This window comes from Mixophyes fleayi, chromosome 7 (genome assembly GCF_038048845.1).
Source record: "Mixophyes fleayi isolate aMixFle1 chromosome 7, aMixFle1.hap1, whole genome shotgun sequence".
Taxonomy (NCBI): Eukaryota; Metazoa; Chordata; class Amphibia; order Anura; family Limnodynastidae; genus Mixophyes; species Mixophyes fleayi.
In genome coordinates, this window is record NC_134408.1 from 77518477 (window position 1) to 77525471 (window position 6995).

Below are 6995 nucleotides of genomic sequence, written 5' to 3' on the forward strand. Positions count from 1 at the left end.
GGTCTCCGGTGGGAAGTTAATTCTTCGCTAAGTTGCGAAGGGAAGTGGTTTACGCCAGAATTTTGGTTGTGTCTAGGGCCGTGAAGGTTCGAGCGAGGTAACACCTGGTAACCCCGATTGAGGAGGATGAAAGGGGAGATAGATTATACAAAAGTTTTTAATCTCTAAAGTCCGCAGGGGTTGGGCGAGAGAAAGACAGGATCCTCCGGACCAGACAAGGCCTATTAGTGACCCTTTGTTAGGCAGTATGCGGGCCGCATACTGGGGTGAGAGGGGTGAGTGTTAAAATTTAGTTAGGGGGGATGATTGTGGAAAGGGAAAAAAATAGGTTAAGTCTAAAAATAGAATTATAAAAATGGAAATGAAGTGACATAGGTTGGGACACTGTTGAAATGAGATATATAGTGAAGATGGGATTTAAGTGCTCCGGTGTAAATGTGCATGTGTGTCAGGTGTGAGAAGGGCAGGGTAAAAGACAGGAGAGGCGATATAAGGTGAAGGGTACAGTGATCTGTGAGGGTGGGTGAAAGGTAGATAGGTATGATCAGATGGTGGACAATAAGTGAGATAGTTGAGGAAAAAGTGAGGGTAGAGTGAAAACAGTACTAGTGAAAATTTCAAATCAAACAGATAAAAGATAAAGTTAAGAGTGTGAAAACCCTGATTTTCAAAATGGGTCATCCTCCTACCCTTTCGTGGCTTGGAGAGAACTTGGCATTACTACTATAGGTTGTTTGCTGGATATTCCAAATAGGCGTTACATATGCCCAGGCGGTAGAGAAATACAATTTTCTTAGTCCATTTTTCTTTGCATATTTCCAGATACACCATTATATAACTAATGTAATTAGAGAATTCTCACCAGATGATTGGCAGAACTCATTGGATTCCCTTTTGTCTCATAATTCTCCTCAATGTAAGGCTATCGCCCGCCATTATAATTTCATTCGAGATCGAATTGACAATTCTAAGATTATATCAGATCTTTCTCAATGGTTACACTCATTCCCAGATCTAACAGTAGATACTCTTCTGAAGAACCTAGAAGTTTCTTGTCGCTTGATACCAGCAACTATGTATAGTGAATTATTTCTGAATATTTATCATAGATCATATATTTCACCTCATCACAGCATCATCATGGGCTCAACATCTTTTCAGCGTTGTCCACGCTGTCATGAAGTGAATGCAGATTTATTCCACTGTTTATGGAGCTGTCCTCTAGTTAGAGCCATCTGGCTTAAAGTCAGGGTGTTCGCTACTGAGAATCTGGTAAATTATCTCTCTTTTACACCTCATTGGGCAATCCTAGGCATTCTACCTAAAGGTCAACGTGTGACTAGGGGTGGTAGATGTTTCCTTCTGACTATTAGTGCAGCGGCTAGAAAGACCATTTTGCAGGTATGGTCACAACCTGGAACTCCTCCCTTCAATGTATTTAAAGAAAAGTTGTTCTATATATTCAAAATGGATTGGCTTGAAGTCTCACTTGCTAGAGAGTCTAAAGTTAAAAATGTCCTTGAAATGTGAGAAAGTTACATTGACTCGCTACAACTGGATATCAAATCACAAATTTATAAATGTTTCTCGTCAACCTCATGGTTTGAACTGAGAATTGTTGTCGATGACCCACCTATTCTATTATAAAATGCTGGCACTTTCCTGCATGGCAGCAGTAGAGCACATTAGGCATATATCTTTATCTTCTACCAAATCTACTCAAAGAATTCTCATATGTGTTTTATATATGAACCATAGTTTACATGTTGAGAACATCATTGTTATATAATGTATTTAAAATTATCTATTGTAATCCATAACAGATATTGAATGTACGATTTTTCTCATTGCATATTCACTTAATTACTATAGTCAATATTGTATTCTGTGTTGCTTTGCTTCAGAATGTCAACAATAAAAAATAATTTTGAAAAAAAAAAATTGTGAAAAAAATTCAAATTAATCAAATAAAGTATAAAATGAAATATCAGACTGTTCTTGGAGTGTAGGTATATCCAAATGCATTTCACCATGTGTATAGGCTTCCTCAGTGGGTTCTGCGGACAGAACACCGGTTGTGTTGGCAGCTACAAGCAGCTCCAAATTAAAGTAGCATTAGTCTTGTCAATATTCTAAATCTAAACATTAGCAGCATACTTTTACCAGTACTGGCAGTAGTAGTACATCTTCAACCACTACTAATAAAGGTAATGTGGGAACAAAGTGTAAGAAAGCTTTTTTTCAATATCAAAGGAAACATCAGCTATTGATGTAAGGAGAGAATTTAGGAGAGAATTTTATGATGAATGTGGTGATTTGTCCCAAGAAAGGAAAATACTTAACATTCCATACACCACCTGCTGTGGCAAAACAAGGCTCAGACCATGCCCACTTTTTGCTAGTAGGAGTCCTGGTGCTGCTGGTACTGGTACATGTACTAGGATGCTCATTGCCAAGTAGTGTGCCCAACACGGTCATACATCTGCCAGAATTCCCATGCAGCACCTTTTCACTCAGAGTGTAGGTCTGCCATTTCCAAAACAGCCAAATCAGTACCTGAAAAGAACACTGAGGCTCAAGAACAACTTGGGCACTCACAGAATCCTGATGAGATTGTACAGGTATCCATTAGTGGTAAATGTGAGTCAGACGTTTCCGATTCTGACACTGTCATTATAGCACAGTCTACTTCACAAATGTCTCAACCATTTGGAAATGTGAGGTTAAGAAGTAGCAATACTAATGATGATGGCTTACATCAAGAAATTGAGGATGTTACTTGGAACTTGCAAATATGCTAGAGGATGAAGGGAATAATTGTGCATCTGAAAACTAATGTGTTGTACTAGAACGGGAGAATAGTGACGCTTGAGTTGAACTAAGGCAGCCACCAGTGGTACCACCTCGTCCCCATTATTAGTGTACTATCTTGCCAGGGAATAAGTTGAAAAAAGCATGTCTGCTGATTGGAATTTTTATTCTATACACAGACAACATTTGTTCTATGCATCTGTATCCTTTGTCAGGTCAAAATAATTAGAGGTATAAACGCTGATCATCTAGGACCCCCCCTTCCTGTTAAGTATTTTGCAGTGAGTTCATTCATGTTTCTAAACAGGCTATCTCTATCACATAGACTTAATAAATAATTATGAAATAATACTTATAATTATGTAATGAATTATACCCCTTTCACACCAAAATCCCGGGTCAGATACGGAATAATGAACACGGCTTCAACCCGTGTTGAAACCCAAGCACCACACTTTGGACTGTATCGCCCGCTGCCTTTCACACTAGACCCGTGTCAGCCAAGCATTTTCAAGATGAATGCATGTCATGTGCAACATTTAACTACTTGTTAGAACTCATCACACCAGTTCTAGCAAAACAAACCACAAACTACAGAAAACCATTGAACCAAGTAGGAGACTAGCCCTTGTGTTGTTGTGGTGGTATGCAACCCCTGGAGAATACAGCACTATTTCATGTTTGTTCGGTGTAGGGCTATCCACTGTTTGCTCTCTAGTGCACAAGAGGACTGCAGCATTGGTGAATACCCTCTACCACCGTTTCATCTGCATGCCACATGGACAGCGCCTAGATGACACCATAAAAGGTTTCAAGCAGCGAGGATATCTGCAAGGCTGCCAAGAGGAAATCAGGGCCCCGGTACAACAATTTCATGGGGCCCCCCTTATAGTTTACTGTGGGTGTGGCTATGCATCATTGGGGTGTGGCTAGCAGGTGAAAAGTGCTAGGCCACCCTCCTACACAAAAAACCCTGCATTGTTGTGTACACCAGTGACACAAGGGTGCAGTGCCCGCTTGCCAGAGCGTGACATATGTCCCAGCACTCCTGACTTTCAGGACATCTAGCACCATAGTGTAGTATAGAAAGAATGCAATGTGTACATAAACAGTTCAGAGTCTTGGCCTGCCCCTTATATTGTGCAGAATAGTCACCAAAGATTGGGATTGTCCCACTAGAATCACAACATTTCACACACTCGCCTACTCTCTCCTACCTGTTCTTCTCACTTTCACCACCTGTGGCTGTTGCTTTCTTTAGTTGTGGCTTCTCTGAATCCTGGAATGTTGGGGGCCCTGTGAAGATACCGGGTTTATCTAGCCCAATGCTACCCACTTCACGCTGGCTGCCACCTACGGGTGCCTTCCTATGCCAGGGAAGTCTACCCAGTACCTTCTAGGATTCGTATAGTCACTCAGGCAAATGCCTCCCTGGGCAAACCCCTGGGTCTATTCTTCTTAACCATTGGTCAGTGCAGGACTAGGGGGTTTGGACAGAGCAGTGAAGATGAACTGTCCTTTCACAGAAGCCCCCTGCTGGGATGCAGACAGAATGTCTGGGCTAGTCCTAAGGATAACAGTTGATGCTAATTGGCTTCCCCTACTTCCAAAGATAAGGTAGCAGTGAGCCCCTCCTAAAATTAACCCCTTACACTACTTTGTGATGTCACAGGGTCCCCAGCTGTTCCATGCTTTCTGTAGAGGAAGGAGGGGGGGGATGAATGCAGCTCCAGCCCTCTCACCTGTATTGTGGACACCACTTGATCTTTACCCATAACCCTCCTGGCTTCAGATTAAGGACAATGAATAACATTTCTGCAAGTCATCAATATATAATACACAATATACATATTTACATTGAACTACAATGTCCCCTTAACCACATGTAATTGGACAACGCAGTTGTAGTTTGGTGAGCTGGGGAACAAAAGCAAGGGCTATAAAAAGTACTATAATCCACATTATGTGAGAAACGAGACACAGGATGGTTAGCGTATCACACTTGTTTCGTCACAGGCCCTATTTGGGGGAAAAAATGGGTACATTTCGAAAATTACAACCAGCCCCGATGTTAAATCAATAGCACCCACGAGTAAAAATTAGGCCTTCCTCCAGCCCCAACATTAAAATAATAGTATTCCCATTTAATAAATAAACCTATTTTCCTCCCTGCAAACAGCCCCAGCAATACCGATTTCCTGCAACCATCACTGCCATTAAATAGTTCATAGTCACATTTAATAAATAGACCTCATTCTCCCCAAACTCACCCCCACATTCTGCTCCACAGGAGGTTTCTGTCCTCCCTGAGCTCGCCTTAGGACACCTGCGTTACGGTTTGACAGGTGTACCACCCCAGTCAAACTCCCCATCTGCCACTGTCCTCGGAGCGGGTCATCTTAAATTAATAGTCCCCACTATTAAATTGCCTCACCATCACCCTACAAACAAAATAGAACTCATTAATTAGTCACCACCTACCTCACACACGCTACATTGCAACAAGCCCCCTGTGCCATCACACACACATTACTGTGCCCCTTCATCACAACTCCACTGTGCCCCCTTATGATCACACTGCGCCCTCCATTCTGCTTTCCCCCCTTCTATATCACACTGTGCCTCCCTTCCCCATCTGTATCACACTGTGCCTCCCTCCCCCTTCTGTATCACACTATGCCTCTTTCTCCCTTCTTTATCCCACTGTGCCTCTCCCTCCCCCCTTATTTATCACACTGTGCCTCTCTCTGCCCTTATCACACTATGCCTCTCTCTTCCCCACTTCATCACTCTGTGCCTCTCCCCCCTTCTTTATCACTCTGTGCCTCCCTCCCACCTTCTTTATCACTGTGCCTCTCCCCCCTTCTTTATCACTGTGCCTCTTTCCCCCACCCCCCCCCCCTCTTTATCACTCTGTGTCTCTCCCCCCTTTCTTTATCACTCTGGGCCTCTCTCCCCCCTTCTTTTTAACTCTGTGCCTCTCTCTCCCCCTTCTTTATCACACTGTCCCTTTCTGCTTTCCTCCCCTTGCCTCTCCATTCTTTCCTTTATTTACCTTTTGTTTGCTTCTTTCTTCTCTTCTCTTCTTGCTTGGTCCTCTCTGAAGCGCTCCTCACTGAATGTCGGGTGTGACTTGATGATGCCACGCCCGACATTCAGTGTGAACGGAGCAGAGAGGAGGGACACCGGAGTCGCGATCACGTGAATATGTAACTTTTTTTTTTTTTTAACTGTCCAGCTCCCCCCACCAATGGACGGGTCGGACTGCCAACATTACTGCCAACATCACAGAAATGCTAGATACATAGACGGTATTAGGAATGATTGTATTAAAGACACATTGAGTAGTATTTGCAAACTTTTTTTATTGCTATCAAGTCACACCTGTGCAAAATTGCACTTCACATCTGTGTAGACCATTTCTATAAACAAATTTAACTTTAAACCCATGAACAACAATGTGTTTCTTTGTATATATGGTTGCATACAGAATAGTCTGTGTACCTTGTGTTAACTAAAGAAACGTTGTTCAATAACAAAAACATTTTTCATGATTTACGCAATTACAAATCAACAATAATATTATTAAAAAAAAAATATAACGGGAAACTGGATAAAGTTATTGCAACTGGCTGTACATCTTTACATCTGAATTGGGAGGAGTGTCCATTGTGCTGGATTATAATAAACTTGGACCTCCACCGTAATTGGAATAATTTCTCTCTCAGAATAGTGTTGGGAAGGGTGTGAATGTGCTGTTGGACATTGCACTCTAGTAATCAAATAATCTAGGAAAAACATCTGACTCTCTCGATCACTTCTCAGCCTTTTGGCTAAGATCAAGTGTAGTATCTGTTCTTGTCATGTCTAACACCCGGTGGTCGTAATGTTGATTGTGGTTTCTCCATAGCAAAATCTACCACTGGTGAGGGTTCAAATTTTGTAAGACTCTGCTACACTGGGGAAGAAGCTCTGCTAGATCCTGCCTGCATCGGGAGCGATTCCAGCTGAAGAACCCTTCCCCTTCTCGGGACTAGCTCCAGCGGAAGAAGCGCCACTCCTCAGTGGAAGCCCCTGCTCCCCTCTGCCCAGCGGGAGGATACCTGCACTGCTCCAACCCCCCTCCCCCCCCCGGAAAAGATCGTCCACCCGACCAGCCTTTCAAGCCTCGCTGCCCCAGGAAG

At 42.8% G+C, this 6995-nt stretch overlaps 1 pseudogene; it reads left to right on the plus strand.

Moving 5' to 3' along the window:
- Positions 1–6624: 6624 nt before the first annotated feature.
- Positions 6625–6731, plus strand: LOC142098720 (U2 spliceosomal RNA; annotated as a pseudogene).
- The last annotated feature ends 264 nt before the right edge of the window (positions 6732–6995 follow it).